We start from the raw sequence: 20,090 nt of genomic DNA on the forward strand, positions 1-20,090 counted from the left end.
AGCTGATTACAATGCTACTTTTTCACACACAAAAAACTACAATCAGCAGTAAATTATCCACACCACAAACACACACAATCCCCTTCTCTTCTTTTTTTTCTTCACTCTCTGAGGCTGTCTCTAAACTTCTCCTCTCCTTTCAACCTACTGATCCTATTCCCTCCCATCTCCTCCAAGCCATTTCCTTCAATCCTACCTGCACTCACACACATTATTAACACATTTCTGCTCACAGATACCTTTCCCACTACAATTAAGGTAGCTTGAGTAACCCTAATGTTTAAACATTTTCAAATTTACCATTGCATGGTGAAATTCTGGATGCAAATCATGGTGGATGTCAAGCACGTGTAAAACCAGCAAAAAAAACTATGCACAATGTTGTTGTAGTGATTGTATCACTTCAGAAGACAGAATGTATGTTTCTTAGTGTGAGTGCAACTGATTTTGTATTATCTAGATTTTCTTGAATACAACAGTACTTATTTTTCCATAAGGAAAACAGGTTGAAAGGTTGAAGGTTGAACTTAAATTCTAAATATTTCTTGTTTTTTTTATGTTATAGTTTTACAAAATTCTTCTAAATGCCCATCCACATTGCAAAGACAGCAGATTTGCACTGTACAATATTAGGAAGATCATATCTTTCCTCTATGAGCATGCTACACAGCTGCTTGTCCAGGCTCTTGTTATATCAAGACTGGACAACTGCAATGATCTTTTGGCAGGACTATCAGCATGTACAGTCAAATCTATGCAATTGATCCAGAACTTTATTGCTGGTGGAACGACCTTCCGAACTCCACCCGAGCAGCTGATTCTCTAGCTACTTTCAAGACAAATCTAAACACTCAACTCTTTCGTAAGGACTTGACCAAATCCTATTAATGTGTTCTTATACTAAAAAAAAAAAAATCTACTCTAATTATAATGTTGTATTGCAGCACATCTCATATTATTGCCTCTTTAGGATGAATCACTTTTGCTATATTCCTCATTTTTAAGTTGCTTTGGATAAAAGCGTCTGCTATATAAATTAATGTATATGTCTTCTGCAGCTGATTGAAGAGCAAAGAAACCGCATTCCATGGATTACTCTGACTGTGCAGAGATGACTGACTGAATAGAACATTTTCATGACCCAAGTCTGCCCTTTAATGGCTAATCCTTTAGGACTTTGTGTCGGTAATCCATAAAATAATAGGGAAGGTCTTGGTATACATATGATGTCAAATTTCAGAATGTGATTGGAGAATCAATTAGAATATGCTACTTAGAATGTTAATTTGGAGATGTGGCTGAATACAACAGGTAAAGAAGCCATAAACCACAGTTCATGAATAGTTAAAACAAATTAATAAATCACTGTTTAATTTAGAGCAAGATGGCATTTATTTGCAGTAGTTGGGGGGCATTTCATCTGATAATTATGAACCCAGATATAAAAAGAGTCCCTCATTTCCCTAATAGAACTGTCAAGATAAAGATTAGGTCTAAGATTAGGCTCTAAAGACATTTGTTCAACCAAAAAGGAAAATTCTCTCATCATTTACTCACCCTTCTATCATCCCAGATGTGTACGACTTTATTTCTTCTGCAGAACACAAATTAAGATTTTAGAAGAATATTTCAGCTCTATAGGTCCTCACAATGCTAGTGAAAGGGTTCCAACATTTTGAAGCTCCAGAATCCAAATAAAGGGATCATAAAAGTAATCCATATGACTCAGGTGGTTAAATCCATGTGTTCAGACATGATGACAGGTGTGGGTGAGAAACAGATAAATATTTAAGTCATTTTTTTTATCATACATTCTCCTCACTGCCCAGTAGGGTGTGATATGTATGAATAATGTGAATCACCAATAACAGAAGAAGGAGTATGTGAAAGTGAAGTGGAGATTGACTGAGCAGGGATAAGAATTTATAGTAAAAAATATTTACATTTTTCCTCCCGCACACCTATCATATTGCTTCAGAAGATATAGATTTAAACACCAGTCATCTGGAGTACTTTATGTTGCCCTTAAGTGGATTTTGGAGCTTCGAAATTGTGGCACCTATTCACTTGCATTGTATGGACATACAGAGCTGAAATATTCTTCTAAAAATCTTTGTTTGTGTTCAGCAGGTGAAAGAAAGTAATAATTAATAAGTAAGTAATAAGAAAGAAAAACAATTGCATTTTTTGGGTGAACTAACCTTTTAACAACTTTTTAAATGAAAAAGTTAATTTAGAACCACAGATTTCTGTGTTGGAACAGTGTGTGGATGCATAATCACAATCATTTTGTGACTGTTAGAGCAGCTTGACATGTCTTTGTTGTGAAACTCATGAGGGTCATTGGGCAGGTCATTAGGATTTTTTCCAGATGGATTGTGGGTAGAGATGCAGTTTGCTGATGAAGTATATGATTATTGTCATGCTCCTCTTCTCTGCAAACTAACTCATTGTGTTAGTCTTGGCACCACATGTGCGTGTAAGAGAGAATTCAGGGTCATTAATAATATCCACAATTATATTCTCTCGGGTCAAAATATCCACAAATGGAAACAGTTTAAGATAATAACTAAAGTTGATTTTAAGCATATGTAAGGAAACTTACATTCACTTATATATGGGAACAGGGTTTCCATTTAACTCTTAAATTCTTAAAGGATTAGTTCACTCAAAAAATTAAATTCCTTAAATTAAATAATTTAGTAAAATGTACCCACCCCTACAGTAAAGACTGTAAAGAGATTGACCCAGAGCAGGAACTACAAGTCTGCTTTGACTTCACTGATTGGATTGTTTTTGAGTCTGCAGACACCAATCTGGACAAGCTCACAGATACTGTAACATCATATATCATTTTCTGTGAGGATGTATTCCTACTAGGACTTATTTAACGTTTAACAACGACAAACCATAGTATACAGCAGATCTCAGACAACTTCGTCAGGCTAAAGAGGATGCTTACAGGGGTGGGGATAAAGACTTGTACAATCAAGCCAGGAACACACTGAATATGGAAATCAGAGTGGTTAAAAAAGATACTCTGAGAAGCTGAAAAACAGGTTTTCAGTTAACGACCCTGCATCAGTATGGAGTGGCCTAAAAGACATTACTAACTTAAAAAGACCTTCCCCCAACACTGCAGGGAACCAACAACTGGCTGAGGACTTGAATGTGTTCTACTGTAGATTTGAAAGTCCCAAACTCACACCCCACACTCACTCTAACCTTCACTTCACACAAAAACCAACACCTCATGCAACCCCCCTCCTCCCCCCTCCTGCTACACAACCTGCACTTAAGATCTGTAAAAAAGAGGTGTGCCTTCTGAACACAAAAGACAAGGAAAGCACAGGGCCCAGATGGTGTTTCACCCGCTTGTCTTAGATCCTGTGCTGACCAGCTGGTCCCCATCTTCACAAAGATCTTCAATAGATCACTGGAGCACTGTAAAATCCCATGCTGCTTCAATCGCTCAGTCATCATTCCTGTCCCAAAGAAACTAAACATCACAGGACTTAATGTCTACAGACCCTTCGCCTGACATCTGTGGTCATGAAATCATTTGAGAGACTGGTGTTGTCCCACCTGAAGGACATCACTGGACCCTTTCTTGATTCCCTTCAATTTGCTTATCGCGCAAACAGGTCTGTGGAGGATGCAGTCAACATGGGATTGCATCATGTCCTGCAACATCTGGACAGACCGGGGACATATGCAAGGATCCTTTTTGTGTACTTCAGTTCAGCTTTCAACACCATCATCCCAGCTATTCTCCAGACTAAATTACACCAACAGCTTTCTGACGGACAGGCAGCAGCTTGTGAGACTGTGGAAATTCACTTCCAGCACCTGTACAATCAGCACAGGTTCCCTCTAGGGATGTGTGCTCTCTCCACTACTCTTCTCATTGTATACAAATGACTGCATCGCCAAGGGCACCTCTGTCAATCTCCTGAAGTTTGCAGACAACGCCACTGTCATCGGCCTCATCCAAGATGACGATGAGTCTGCATACACAAGGGAGGTTGAACAGCTGGCTGTATGGTGTAGTCAAAACAAACTGGAGCAGCAAAAGGGTGGAGATGACTGTGAACACCCCAATACTGACCCCCTCACCATTCTAAACAGCACTGTCGCAGCAGATGAGTCATTCAGGTTCCTGGGCACTACCATCTCACATGACATGAAGTGGGAGACCCACATTGACTCCATTGTGAAAAAGGCCCGGCAGAGGTTGTGCTTCCTTTGCCAGTTAAGGAAGTTCAACCTGCCATAGGCGCTACTGATACAGTTCTACTCAGGAGTCATTGAGTCCGTCCTCTGCACTTCAATAACTGTCTGGTTTGGTTCAGCTACAAAATCGGACATCAGAAGACTACAAAGGACAGTTCGGACTGCTGAGAGGATTATTGGTTACCCCTGCCCTCCCTTCAAGAACTGTACACTTCCAGAGTGAGGAAAAGGGTTGGAAAAATCACTTTGGACCCCACTCTCCCAGCCCATTACCTTTTTAAACCTTCCGGCCGACGCTTCAGAGCTCTGAACACCAGAACCGTCGTTCACAAGAACAGTTTTTTCTCTCAGGTTATCCATCTCATAAACAGTTGAAATTGCCCCATTGAGCAATAATTAATGTGCAATTCACAGTTTAGTCTTTTTGTATTTATCCAACATATACTACCTCTTCTGCCATCACATTCCCTTGCACTGTATTTAACAGATTTGTATTTGCACTTCATATGTGTATGTATGTACTGTATATGTGTGTGTGTGTGTGTGTGTGTGTGTGTATATTGCCTTATTGTGTATTATATATATATATATATATATATATATATATATATATACTATATACTTTATTTTCTATAAAATTTTTATCAAATTTGTATTTATTTTTAATTATATTTTATTAGTATCTCTGTCTTGTTGCTGTATTGTTGTGCACTGGAAGCTCCTGTCACCAAGACAAATTCCTTGTATGTGTAAGCATACCTGGCAATACCTGATTCTGATTCTTATATAATTCCAAACCTCTTTGGCCCTCTTTCATATTTGGAACAAAAAAGATGTTTGAAGAAGCTGAGCTGCTCATGCCCCTGCAAGTCACTCACAGGAAAAGTTCACCGGTCAACACTTCACAAGAGAAGTTCCCCGAACTGGTCAACGTGGAAATTTCCATTTAAATATAAATTGATTTGATACCTTTTGGAAATGTTGATAAAGTTATGTTCAATGGTCTGGACCCTTTTCACACTTCCAGGTTTTGGAACACGAAAGTAAATGATTGCAGCGTAAACTTCGATAGCAGTGAATGGGACTGAATTGTAGACCATGCCATATATAATTTTTGCTTGCTCATTATCTCCAACATCAATAGAGATATGCCATTATTACATTCCCACAACTTGCCAAATGATAAAAAAAATAAAAATTGATTACCTATTGATTACAACAGTCAAAAGAGAGATGGCAAATTTACTGTCACTCATTCAGCAGCTGTATTAGAAACCTTATCGCATCTGTAGTAACTTGTATTCCAAAGTAATATAATACAAAGTGTAATGTTATACATTTACAATGAATAATTAAAAAATAGCAAATATAAAAAAGTTGCTTTACGTTGCTAAAGAATGTGGAAACGCCTCATCACAATCAGGGCTGGACTGGTAATCTGGCATACCAGGCATTTTCCCGGTGGGCTGACGCACTTTTAGGCCGATCAGGAGTGGATTGTCCATTGGGAGAACCAAGTGGGCCGGTGGGTCGGCCGCGAAACGTGCCAAATAGGCCGCGCTAGACATAACCCCCCACGTTATGTCTGTAACATGGCAATGTGTAAATGTCAAAGGAGAGACCGCTTGGACTCAACCCTCTAGGTGAACCTTACTGCAAGCAATGATTAAGAGTTAAAAAGTACTTAAATATCTATATTTTTCACACCAAAATGTCTATGACGTTTATAAATATTTGTGATTTTTGGAGTAATCTCCATTCACTTCTGCACTTGTGCAAAACTGGTAAAACACATCACGTTTTCTCTGTAGTAACAATAGCTGGTATTGTAACAGATATCTTATAGTTTCATATGAAATCTATAAAAGGCAATATAAGACATTTTTACAACTGTGAAATGTGTAGGCCTAGTTAAATGTTTTAAAGGGGTCATATAATGGTACATGCACTTTTTCAAGTTGATTGTACTGAAATGTGTGTTGGCTGTGCCTTTACACAACCATCCTATTATGATAAAAATCCATCCAGTGTTTTTGTTTTAATCTCCTTATATATTTTCCCCTGCCACAAATCGAGCCGTTCGACCGTGTGACGTCACACGGTCGGACGCCCCTCCCAGGATTGTTGATTGACAGCAGTGTTTCAACACAGACCCGCCCTCGCTCGTGAGCGAGCTGTCAATCATAGTCCGTCATCATTGTTGATACACTGGAGCAGAATGGCGCCTAAGCGATTGTCGTGTTCGGTTCTTCGGTGTAATAACGAACACAGCAGTCATTTTGATTTTGCTAAATCTGAACCGCTGAAGACGCAGTGGCTGAGTTTTGTTTACGATGGGAATATTCCCCACGAGCAACGTCAATGCGTTCATGTTTGCGCGAATCAGTTTTCACCAGACTGCTTTATAAACGAGGGTCAGTATAAAGCTGGTTTTGCTAAGAAGCTGCTGCTGAAAAAAGTTTCGGTACCAACTATGTATATTCCCTCTGCACCTCCAGAAGAAGTAAGTGTAACGTTTTATTAACCTTTATATTAATCTTTGCAAATCGCTTGCACGCTTCACAATGAATGTGGCTAATGTTTACACTCAGGGTACATTACGGCATGTTTTCCATAACTTTACGACGTTCTCAATATAATTCATAATCCCACGTTTATAATGAACAACGCGTTATGGTTATTGTGTTATTAAAAACTGTGTACGCAGGTGTTACAGTTAACATGGTAACACTAAGTTACACCTGGTTTACTTGTATGTTACTGATTAAGAAGTAATGTCAAAAAAACAGTTATACGGAGAATAACTCCAGAACGGAGGGGCGGGGTGACCAAAGCTCATTATCATTTAAAGTCATATGTTCTGAAACGGCGTGCTGAAAACAGAGCTGTTTTTGAGCAGGTGAAATTAGTGTTTTCTTAAAATACTAATGAGAATTTTTAATAAAAGTATATTACAAAGTTTTCATTTAGACCCTAAAGATTCATATTAACTTGTACAAAAATGGCATTATATGACCCCTTTAACTACATCTGTATTATCTGTGTAGACTATTAATGTTCTTATAACAAATAATAGTTTATTTTTTTAGATTGACTAGCTGGCTTAACCATATTAATGAGGCTTAAAAACTGCTAGATTGGAACACCAAGATGCAAATAAACCATGGCATTAAATGCCACTGGTAAAACATGGAAGAACTATGGAAAACTTTGTATAAGCAAGTATGTGTGCCTTTTGAAATTGTCAGTGCCATGTTAATTGATGTAAGTGTGCACAAAAACTGATAATTATTTTCATTGTAGGGTTAGATTAGGCCGTGTTTGCACATTTAATATGATAGGCTTAAACATACAAATAATGCTTGTGTTGTTTAATCAGCCCATGTCATAGGGTTTTTTTTTTTTTTTTTTTACACATGCTGTTCCGCATTAGGCAGGCTAACAAACAGCCTTTTCATACAAGCACATTTTCCTTTGTTTTCCAAGAAGAAGAAAAAAGCAATACAGATTTGAAACAAAATGAGGGCAAGAGACTGAACAAAGGTCTAAAGATCTAAAATCATTGAAGCCTGCACAATCTGTCTCATTGTTCAGGCAAGATTATGCACTCTGGCCTGGCATGCATGATTGCAAATTCTGCAATCATAGAAATGATGGAACATTTTCATTTGGGCATTCCTATGTTTGGTTTGGCAAAAACTTTTCGTCATTTGACAGACAATCTCAAGTACCCTCTCACATTTGTAAACAAATTGGATGATTGGGCTTTGTAAAGGGCTCTCTCAGACGCCAATCAAAGTGAACTGTCTTCTGTATTTTCATTGAACGACGTACTTTGACTATGATTGGTCAGATCTGTGTCGTCACTAGTGTTGAGGTCTCGCGATAGTTGAAGCAGATGCGCTCTCGCTGCAGCGCTGGAACAAACTGAGACGAGAGAGGGTGCGCGACTGACTGCAGGGAGTCGGGAGCAAACGTCTCTCTCTCAAGCGAAGTGCAACCTGTTCTCTTGAGGCTGTTTACGTTAACTTTTAAAGGCCCGTGGAACAGCGTACTTGAATGTTTCAATGGTGAGTGAATACTGTTTCTTTGTGACTGCCTTTGCGAATGTTTTTGTTCATTCCTGCAGTGCTAATATGTCGACGAGTTCATCGGGACTGCTAGCAGCTAGTCTCAGTCATTCTAGCTCTTTTAACTCTTCATTACTAAAAATAATTAAACGATAAACCCCAGTGTCCTTAGCAACACCACTGTGTTGACATATTTGTCAGCATGTCATTGCGGCTGCAGGGGTTTTAAAGAAGTTCCTTTACCCTTGCTAGTCAGTGCTAGTAATGAATAAACGGTGTATGCATGTGTAAAACTTTGCGTGATAGCAGTTCAGTAATATTACTGAACAACAGAAATTAGTTTTCTGCTTGTACACTGCCTGTATATTCTCAGTGTCATGCGTGGACGTGGCGTGTGTTCGGAGCGCTCAATGATAATGAATTGTTGCAGGATTTCCTCCTGCAGGGACATGCTTATTTGTGGGTATATAAGCAATTGTGCACAAGATTCATTGAGAGGTATTGTATTGATTTAAGACCGAGATCATGACACGCATGCTTTTCACAGAGGATATAGCAGTATGGATGGACTGTTTGGTATAATATACAGTGCTGTGGAAAAAGTAATTGTCCCCATCCTGATTTCTTCTGTTTTTGTGTAGATCTCATACTAAATTGTTAAATTCAAACAAAATCTAACATAAAACAAAGTTTGTGTTACTTTGAGTAAACACAAAGAACAGTTTTATTTATTGAAGCAAAATCCAATACCAATTAGGGTTGCAATAGTATGAGATTGTTACAGTACGATAACCGGTTGAGAAAATATCACAGTATACGGTATTACACTATTATTATTATCAGTTACAATGACCCTTAAAGGAGTGAAAACAGATTTTTTTTTTTTTTTTTTGGTTGAACAAATGCTTTATTATAATTGAAATGTGGAAAAAGTCTCCCTTTTGAAAAGAAATCAAATAAATAGAATAAACAGAATTTTAAACATGATAAAGAAATAGGATGTAACTATAACATGTTATGTAACTAAAGCTTGTTAGTTGACATGTTAGCATAGCATGTTAAATTAACTACTAAATAAAAAAATAACATCAGCTGTGTGAGCTTTAAAGTAATGTCCAAAGATTATTCATAATTAACATATACTGTAGGTGCGCGGCAGCGCAACCAGACTGCTCCTGTCTGTACGTTAAACCCAGTGACGTAACCTGTATTTAATGTATTCTGGGTCATAATCCTTTTAGGCTGCATAGTTTTGTTCATGGTTTTCAAGTACAAGGACATGCACCAAGTGACATTATTGTAGTTGTTTATGTCAACAACAAAATCTACAGGAAATTTTCTCACCCCCCTTTTCAAATTTGAAGAGCATATTTACATATATGAGCCCATTATTATCTAATTTCAAACATAATTAAAACAGAGCATGCATATTACACAGGAGGAAAGGCTCCTCATTACCATGGTTTGGTCAGTGTAGCTAGTCTTAGATAATAGTAATAATAATAATAATAATAACAAATTATAGTATTTAGGAAAAATACTACAAGCTGAAACACATCTTGAAACTTTAACTACAACTGCCACTGTTGATATAAAATGAGGTCGAATACATTCTAACTTTTAGATTATTTCATATGAAACTATAACATTTAGTCAAAATATAACAGTTACTATATAACAAAATATAACTTGTGATGATGTATACTGAAAAAATAAATTGTCGTATAGCACAGTGTTGCTCTTTTCCTCCTCAGTGCTGTTTAGCATGTCAGGGCTGCTGCTGTTTGAGAGGTTCGACTTGACTTCCTCCGTAATTCTTTTGTGGTCTGCGCTCCGCAATATTGAGGGAAGCCCAGTTGTTGCACGCATGCGTCAGTGAGCAGAGTGTTTCATGATCACAAGCTGGTTCCATTACGCTCCTTTGAAAGTGCAGATGAGAAGCCTTTAGCTGATTGCGAGATTATCATTAAATCTGCCTCGGCAGTCTTAAATAGTCTAACACTTGTGCGGGCATCGAAATATCTTCAATGGGAGAACCAATGCATTGTTCTTTCCCTGCTGTCCACGACCCAGTCTGAATAGACCTGCAATCCACTTTTGGGTTACGACCCACCAGTTGAGAAACACTGCTTTAACTCACACACACTCACTTATGTCAGACCCCCTCGCCTCGCTTCTCTCTATCATTTGCTCCGCTGTGTGTGATTTTATTTGCATCTTGGTGTTTTCATCTTGCAGTTTTTATGCAATATCAAAAATATAAAATGTGTATATAATTATGTGAATGGAAACCCAGCTAATGATGCATAACATTCAGGTGAAAGTAGTGAGTTTCAGTGTTGGTTTGACTTTCATGTCAAGAAATGTTGTTAACTTTGTGCATTCTTCCTGATCACCACCAAAAATAACAGCTAGGACCAAATTTTTAGTATTTAGTATGCAATACTAACAGGAGGGGTGGGCGAAATTTGGCAACTGGTATTAGGGTTGTCACCATACCAAAATGTAATTCCTCGGTACCAATATCAGTGAAATTTCAAGGTTCTCGATACCAATTTCGAAAAATGTGCTAATATGATAATGTGCAATTGAAAACACTCCTTTAGCCCATTTAAAGTTACATTTTAATGTAAATAATAAATTAAACTGTATGCATGTTTCCAACGCTTGTTTGCTTTAGCAGGGCCCTACTGAAATCTGTTTTATTTTTTTATTATATATCCAGAATTCCATGTTTTAAAATGTAATTTCATTATCAAAATGGTGTCTAATCAAAAGAAAATTCCTTACAATTTTAAAGTAATAAACGTATCAACATAACGTTGCTTTTTTTAACAAACATTTATTCAGTAAAAAAGCATTCTTGCTTGTGATATATTGCTTAATTTTTTATTATTATTTATTTTATCCTGATTTATAATAATAATAATAATAATAATAATAATAATAATTAATATTTCTACAGTGAGGATTACATTTTACTATAAAGTTATAATATATTTCTGTTGCAATTTCTTCAGTTTCAGGCATTTAGCTTTTATTATGAATCATGCTTTTATGTACACTAACCGGTGTACAGTTTTGATTATCGTCTGTATCGTGGTTGAGAAGGTTACTTTTGAAATGTATTCCACTACAGATTACAGAATACATGCTGTAAAATGTCATTTGTAACATATTTTGTTAGATTACTCAAGGTCAGTAATGTATTCTAATTACTTTAGATTACTTCTTCAGTACTGGTTGATTTATTTTCACTTGTTTTGACAATAAAATGTTAAAAATACATTCTCTGAAAAATCCAAATATGTTTTGCAGTGTTGTTTCTAAAACAAGATCAATCTAATTGATCTTGTTTTAAGGATTTTTAGATATTTTTACAGGAAAACAATACAAAAATTATCAATACGATTTTGCCCTAATATCAAAAGGTATTACTAGAGAAAAAAAATAAAGAAATTATGATCCAACATGAATTTTCTTGATAAATATGATCGTGCCTGGTAACGTGTGCATGTAAAATAGCTAGAAATAGCATTTTAGCTTGGCGTAAAGCTGATAATTTACTCAAGGTTTATTTTTCTTTCTTCGGCTCCAAACTAACGTCAACTAATTACTAACTGTATTCTAATTACCAATTATTTAAATTGTAACTGTAGTGGAATACAGCTGCTTATATTTTGTATTTTAAATATGTATTCCCGTTACATGTATTTCGTTACTCCACAACCCTGGTGGTTACGCAAAACCGCCACCACGTTCAAAAAATGTGCTCATCATTCTATTCATAACATGATACACATTCTGTCAGAGAGGAAGGTGAAGTGACATTAGTCTTTGTGAGACTGAGAGAATTGAAGAAACAGGGTTTTTCATGTACTGACCCATTTGCAGCCCAAGCATAATTTGGGGCCGCCGAAGCAAATTCAGTGACATTAATCTCTTGTTCTGAACATGCTTCTCATCAGAAACTCAGCTGTGTTTCACGTGAATTTCACACGCTATCTCTGAAGCATGAAAGTGCACGCGAGTCCAGCATGTTTCCATATTGGGCTCCACAGACACTTGCACTAATCTTCCCGGTTTCTCTCTTTCGCGGCACAAATGTAAAAACTTTAATGACCCATTTGTATTCTACTGAGTTTTGAGCTGTTTAAAGCGCTGTGGAGGAAGTCAAACATCTCAAACGGTGAGAGAGCCTGACATTATAACAAACACTGACAAGATAAACGGCTAAAACTATGTCATGTGCCAACAATTATGTCATCTGTCATACAGATTTTTTTCATCTACACATCACCCTTAATAAATATAAGTTTGAATAATTAAAACAAATCGGCTTTGCTTTCAGATATTCAAATATTGTCTACAGAGATAAATAAACCATTAAGATCCTAATGAAGAGTTTTATAGTAATAACACTAGTCAACAACATCAGACTGAAATTTGGAATTTTGCATTGTGGTAAGGTTGATTACCACTTTTCGAATACCAGGTCATGTCAGAGAAATGCGAGATGTCGAAATAAAGAGAAAATTGTACAGGGCTCCAGAATAAAAAAATTACTTTAGAGCCATTGGCTCCTAAACTGAAACATGAAGCCAAATGGCTGTTTTTAGTTGCCAAATCACAGAATTGCTCGATTTAGATAATCCATTAATTGGAGGTTTAATAAACAGTATATTTAGTTAAAAAGATTAATTTGCATTCCCTTTTGTGTCAATGTTCACACCACTTTCATAAATACATATATAATCTTATTTATTTAGTACTTGTCTTTAGAATGTACATTACAGATATTGAAATAAAGTATAGTATGCATATATTAGTGTGTTGTCTTCTTGACCATCAATACATTTTTTCACCTTGTGTAATAGTTGTGCACAAATCCCTCAATCCCTGGATGGCCCAGACACAGAGACTACAAGAGTGCAAGTTGAACGAAATCCCAGATGCAGTTTATTGTGCTACTCCAATATCAATCAATAATTACCAGAAGAAAAAAAGTGGTACACAATACAGGACTTTTAATTATAAAGAAGTGAAATGTCTGCGCTCACTGTTGTGAGCTCACAGATGGCTGATTCGGAGAAAGTGAATCTGATTAAAATTGCTAACCTGAGCTGATGAGTTCAAACCCTCAGTTCTTTTTGGGTGATTCATGAAAAATAACCAGTTCAAAAGAGTCATTTGTTCACAACTCTCTAGCGCTGGGTTTGTTGTGGTGCAGCGAGCTCATCACCAGGTGACACCTGGTGCACGATCTAAAGATGTATTCAACGACAAGATGATATCTGGCGAAACAGCATATGAAAGCACAATTGCACATAACTCGACTGTCGCCAGTGGTGACTAGATTTTAGATTATTGCAGCTGCAATCAGTTATTTTTGGGCACATTTGCTACCATTTTAGTCGCAGTCTGGAGTCCTGTTATAGAAGAGGAAGTAGTTTTCATTTATAAAGTATTTAATTCAATGACTGGATTTAAAAAAAATAGGCATTACAATATGTTTTTTTTAATATTAGGGATGCACCAATCATGATTTTTCATGGCTGATTCCGATTGCCTTTTTTTATATTGTGATTTATATTGTCTATATTTTATATAAAGATTTTGGTCATATTGCCCACCCCTAACTAACAGTTATATTTTTGCACCTTGACTAGTAAAAAATTTGCAGTGGTATGTTTTTTTTTTTTAGCTAAGTGCTATCTGAAATGGTTACAAGAATTGGGTAAAGTTTCAGGGGTCAAGTGTAGGATGGAGCGGAGTCATCATATTTGAATGGCATGGAATTGGTTCACTGAAAACTGTCCCAACTGATAGCCATAATCATATGCGGAAATAGTAGACTAAGTCCAGTCCACTATAATTTATGGAGAAATGTTCTAGTCCTAGTTGTGCCAGGTCTGCTCTCTCCAGAAACAAACATGGATATTCTGTACTGCTCTTCTTCAGAGAGAGATTTTTGTCTCCTCTGGAGTCACCACTTAAGTGCCACAGGTTAAATGGTTAGTAGTACACCCCAAAATGATCTGAATTATAATAGGCTGCTTGTTTGAACAAGTCTCTAGGGCATTGTCATGTTTCGCTGTTGTCTTTGATCAGATTTATAATGTGGAATACATTTGCATAAAAGCAAATAAAAACAATCTAAATTTAAAAAGTTGGTCTCTCCCGATAACAAAAGAAAGAAGGTGCATTGGGAATTTAATTTTTGATTTTGGCAGAGGGGATATTTGGAGCACAAAAGAGTGAGAAAAATAGGCGAGTAAATTGACAATAGCTTTGACTTAATATGAGGCCTGGTTTTTAATTGACAAGAGCTCAGACTTGACATGAGGCCTGGTTTTCAAAAAGCCAGTGAGAATAGGTCTGTGATCAGCTTTTGTGGCAGCATTGTAAAGCGGGAGGAGGAAGGAGGCCTTCAGCTGTTCTCAACAATAAAGCACTGTCATAGTCATCATGTGGGTAAGTGTCTACATAAAGTCACTGCACATTGCATTCAGGCTCCTGCTCTTCAATATGAGAAGCCAGTATCCACCTCACTTGTAGTGATCTAAAAGTATTTATGTAGATTCAGTAGGTAGGTAGGTAGTGTGTGTGTGTGTGTGTGTGTGTGTGTGTTTGCGCACGCGTGCGCAGTGCATGTTGTTGAGCTGACTGAGTCAGTACTAATGTGATAGTGTGGTAAGCACTAGAGGTGGGAATCTTTAGGCACCTCACGATTCGGTCCGATTCCTGATCAATAGATTTTTTTTCCTTTTAGAATATTCTGCTGTTCAAATGCACAGTAACTTAAAATTGTGATCATGGTTTCTATGGCGTTGCCTGTGTCTGGACCAAAATGTTTCAATTGAACACCACAAAGACTACAGCCAATGGCCAACTAGCACATATGTTCTGCTGTTGTGCCTTCTGGGCCACAGATGCTCAACGATGGCCTGACATTGGCTGACTGTCGGCTTGGTGTGTCATGGCCTTAAGACTGTAAGTTGTAAACCATAAAAATTATAAACACTGACTATTTCTTTTATTTTACATAGTTTTTCCTGTACATTCACAAAGTGGCCCTTTACATTCAGTATGAATGAGCTGTGAACGAAACATAGTTTATTTAATTTTAAGGATATTCCATCAAAAACAAAATATTTCCAGTTTTTTTTCATTATAAAAAACTTAAACCAAAGATATTACCAAATTGAAGCAACACTTATGGAATGATAAAAGCAATAATAATAGTAACAAAGTGGTCAAAAATTATGTAAACCACCCTTCCACTTCACTCAAGTATTTGTCTCTAACAGGTGGAAAATAACTAATAACTATATCTAATTATATTTTATAATAAAAAATAAAAATATGCAAATGCTTTCACAATGCATGATAACCACGAACCGCTCCGTGAAAATAAAGTGAAATAAACTTTGAGCACCTCCTGAAATGGTCTGAGGTCATTTGCAGCTTTCGCATAGATGCACTATTCTTGCAAACAGTTTTCAGACGACTAAAACGTGCATGTTCCACAAGATACTCATCCGTCATGATTTCTTGTCATGTGTCATTCCAAGATGTCTAGGTAGTCCACGACAGTGGCAGGTAGATGAGCAAACCACTAGGCTACCCACAATTGCCGGCTGCTTATTTTAAACCCTGTGCTGATATTTAATATATTTGTCCTCTTCCCAGCTCCATGGTTTTGTAATTTTACGATATTGTCGATCATCATCTCTCAATGAATGTCACAATCTGTGACCAAAAATCCAATGAAATGTAGAGAGAGCACAAGAGAAATGCATTGAGCAGGAGACAAAAATAATAAAAGATACAATTATTACATCACCCATGTTTCCATCACCACTGTCTCATGATTATTTTCAGCTGTTTTTTTCTCACCTGTTCTGTTAATTACAGTAAAATGTGGAAAGTCAGTCCCGCCTGGACCTTGGCTGGATATTTCCTAGAGCCTTGTGGCACAGGGGACACTCTGGTCATTTCGATCACTTGGATGCACTTGTTTACTGAAGAGATGTCCAAGAAGCAGTGCTGGTAGGCACTTTGCCAACATCACTAATCCACCGCTGCTGCACTCTCGCCCTACACTGAGGTTTAAAGAAAACTCGAGCAAAGGCTTGCTGTTCTGAACAGGGACAGTAGACGCAATGCATATAAATGATGCTAATGGATTTTGGGCATTCGAGATCACAGGCCTGCAACAGGTCTGCAAGTCCTCAGTCCAGCCTCTCTCAGCCTATTGCGGACAGTCTGAGCACTTATGGAGGGATTGTGCGTTCCTGGTGTAACTCGTGCAGTTGTTGTTGCCATCCTGTACCTGTCCTGCAGGTGTGATATTCAGATGTACCGATCCTGTGCAGGTGTTGTTACATGTGGTCTTCCACTGCGAGGATGATCAGCTGTCCTTCCTGTCTCCCTATAGTGCTGTCTCCCGCGTCTCACAATACAGACATTGCGATTTATTGCCCTGGCCACATCTGCAGTCCTCATGCCTCCATGCAGCATGCCAAAGGCATGTTCACGTAGATGAGTAGGGACCCTGGGCATCTTTCTTTTGGTGTTTTTCAGAGTCAGTAGAAAGGTCTCTTCAGTGTCCTTTGTTTTTATCTGTGAACTAAATTGCCTACCATTTGTAAGCTGTTAGTGTCTTAACGACCATTCCACAGGTGAATGTTCATTAATTGTTTATGGTTCATTGAACAAGCATGGAAAACATTGTTTAAACCATTTACAATAAAGATCTGTGAAGTAATTTTGACTTTTGCAAAATTATAGTTTTTTTAAATACAGTGCCCTGAAAAAGGTACGTTTCTTTTTTAGAGTGTGTGTGTATATATATATATATATATACACATACATACATACATACATACATACATATATATATATATGTATATACACATACATACATATATATATGTATATATATTTGCACCAATTTTAATGGAGAAACTGCATGTCTTTCTTTCTCTTACTCTAGTGAGGAATTTCAATAACGGTTGTCTTGAGTTTTTATCTCAGTTCCATATCCCCTTTCAACAACATCACACAGGAAGTCAGCATGTTTTGTCAGAGAGTTTCAGTACCCTAGGTTATCCGTGACTAGCACTATTTCGGAAGTTGCTAACTTTACATTTTAACACTTAAGGGTGGGTTGGGTTTTGGGGGTAGAGTTTATAAAATATGGATTCCACTTCACTCTATTTAAAATTTGTACATCTAAAAAAAACCTTGTCTCTTCACACTGAAAATAAAAATCTGTTAAATTTATGGTAAAATACTGGCAGCTTTTGTTGCTAGAAATTCACCATAAAAAAATTGTGTGACCTTGTTTCATGCTTTACAGGATGTAATTTTTATGCCTGTATATTTAATGTTTCACAGTAGTTTTATGGTAGTTTAAATTGGGGATGTGCACTAGTCGTCGAATATTTGTTCTGCAATAATTATTTTAATAGTAAAAATACTATTTAAATTTTGCAAAGTTTTGCTTTGCTGGCCATGTGAGATACATGTTAAATTCTGAACACACAAACTAAAACTCAGTTATAAAAGAATGCACTGGGTGGCGCTGTTGAGTGTGGACACAAGTTGACCAAATGTTTCTGTCACTCAGTGCGTTCAGAGGGACACCAAAAAAGTGGGTTATTGTGAGAATTTGGCTTACTGTGAGAGCTGTATTCCTGTTTAAATGTACTGGATAAGCGGTGTACACTTTACTCTCATATATGTGCAGCTCATCAGAAAGTAGAGTCTCTGTAGCAATGTAATCCCTGTAAACAACAATCCGAGAAAGACAATGCTAGCTGAGGTAAGGGACATTCCATCATTTAAACTGGTGTGTATAAATGAGTATAGTTTACAGAGCATGTGGATATGCTTGTTTTTGTCAACAAAAACATGAGATTATATACAATATAAAAATTATAACTATTATATGCCGAGTGTTTTTACTAGTCCTATACGTTAACAACGTCAGTCTACTTCATTAGCTGATTCTTTTTCTTAGCTTTGCGTGAGTTTAAATGCTGTGATTCTAATCTTTTTTTTGTTTTCACACATTGCTTGTTTAAATATATATATATATATACCTTACACAAAATAAACTTGTTTTGATTATAATTAGAAGCTTGTTTTTTTTTTTTTACTGTTGCCTTTAAAAACCTGTATGACTAAAACAATAATTTTACAATGTCTCGTTCTCATTAATTACCTTAATTTAAATAATAGAATATTCAAATATTCATTTTTTTTTTTTATTAATTTAAATATTCGAATACCAAATGATTGATTAATGCCCATCCCTAGCTTATATTGTTATATGCTTGATATACTAATATTCTGGCACTATAAAAGTCTGATTTTTACTTTAAAATGTTTTGTTAATCACCGTAGTAACAACAAAAGTCCACATGATGACATTAAGTTCATCTAGAGTGACCCTTCCATGAGAAATAATTTGTACACATGTAGAGTACCTTGTACCTTGTACCTTGCACTGTGTCACTCACATAAGCACAAAACACAGTTAAGGTAACACATGACACTAAAATAATGCAATAATCATTGACTTAACAACATAAAATATATCATGGAACACCCCATTGAACATAACTGATATTAAAAGTAAGAAGTTACAACTATTTCCATAAAATTTCATGAAATGCGATTGGTCACACAGGGACTTCTGGGAATGCCCGATTATTGTTTTTCACCATCATTTTAACACTAATTTAAATACATTAATATTAATCAACATTAATAAATACATGTATTCTCTGGTTTAACATAATATTATATTTTACCTTTTTATACAATAAAAATGGACTTTTTACACCAAAAAATTAAACAAATTTATTATAATTTTGACAATATTTTACAATAACATTACATGTATTTTCTTGAAAATATATTATTTTTTAACTACCTGTTAACAAATTAATGTTGTTGTTTTTTTGTTGCATTTAAAAAAAATAAATAAATACTGTTACAATTACAGACAGTCTTTCTAGTGGCAACTCACTTTTGGTGCCCCTCCTCAATGCCCCTGCATTATCCCTGGGCTCACACTTGCCCAACAACACTTACCAATTTGGCCACTGGGAGCAATATTTCAAATTTCGGTAAGCACAGCCCAATTTTAGCTAAAGAAAAGTCCTAACCAGACACAACGTGATAAGATTCCAGTGACACTCAATTGGTCTGTCCACACCAGGCGTGACATAACACCGTGATATTAATAAACTAAAATGTATGTAATTGCTCTGTTTCTACATTTTATTGTTAATTATCCTCAAAGCAGTCTGTTTATTGGACACAACTAATTTTCTCACTGACTATGCCATCTTTAACATACTGTAATAAGAATAATTTTAGACCCATTTGGTGACTGGGCTGGCCGGTGCCGCATCGCAAAAATAGAAACCATTCCAAAAATAGAAAGCCCTGTTGCTGTTGCTCCTCATGTGTCAAAGATTGCAGTATCTTAAAAAGTAAAATACATTTATCGCGGCATCTCATCTTGTTAGGACATGGTGTTTGGCCATTCAGATTCATAACTGTATTACCTTCCAGGCAACAGCCAATGCTGGAAAAAGGCCGACTATTTTGTAAGTTTAATATCATATGGGCTGCTCTTATTTTTTTATTTTTTTGGTCTGTATGTCAGAGACATTTAATCAAGGCATTTTAGTATGGTGCTACCTTGTACTTAACATTCAGGTCTGTTTTTAGGTTTTCTTTGCAATGCTTTCAACTATAGACCAAAAA

General features: G+C 36.5%; 1 protein-coding gene across 1 annotated transcript in view; it reads left to right on the forward strand.

Annotated features, from left to right (window-relative positions):
• The first annotated feature begins 8,169 nt into the window (after positions 1 to 8,169).
• The window catches only part of LOC127663349 (D-glucuronyl C5-epimerase B), a 107,434-nt gene continuing 95,513 nt past the window's right edge, over positions 8,170 to 20,090 (forward strand). The window contains exon 1 of the mRNA XM_052154934.1: positions 8,170 to 8,303. The gene's annotated coding sequence lies outside the window, so the exon portion shown is untranslated. The remainder of the gene's footprint in view (positions 8,304 to 20,090) is intronic.

The sequence above is a fragment of the Xyrauchen texanus genome, chromosome 1 (assembly GCF_025860055.1).
Source record: "Xyrauchen texanus isolate HMW12.3.18 chromosome 1, RBS_HiC_50CHRs, whole genome shotgun sequence".
In the NCBI taxonomy this organism is placed as follows: domain Eukaryota; kingdom Metazoa; phylum Chordata; class Actinopteri; order Cypriniformes; family Catostomidae; genus Xyrauchen; species Xyrauchen texanus.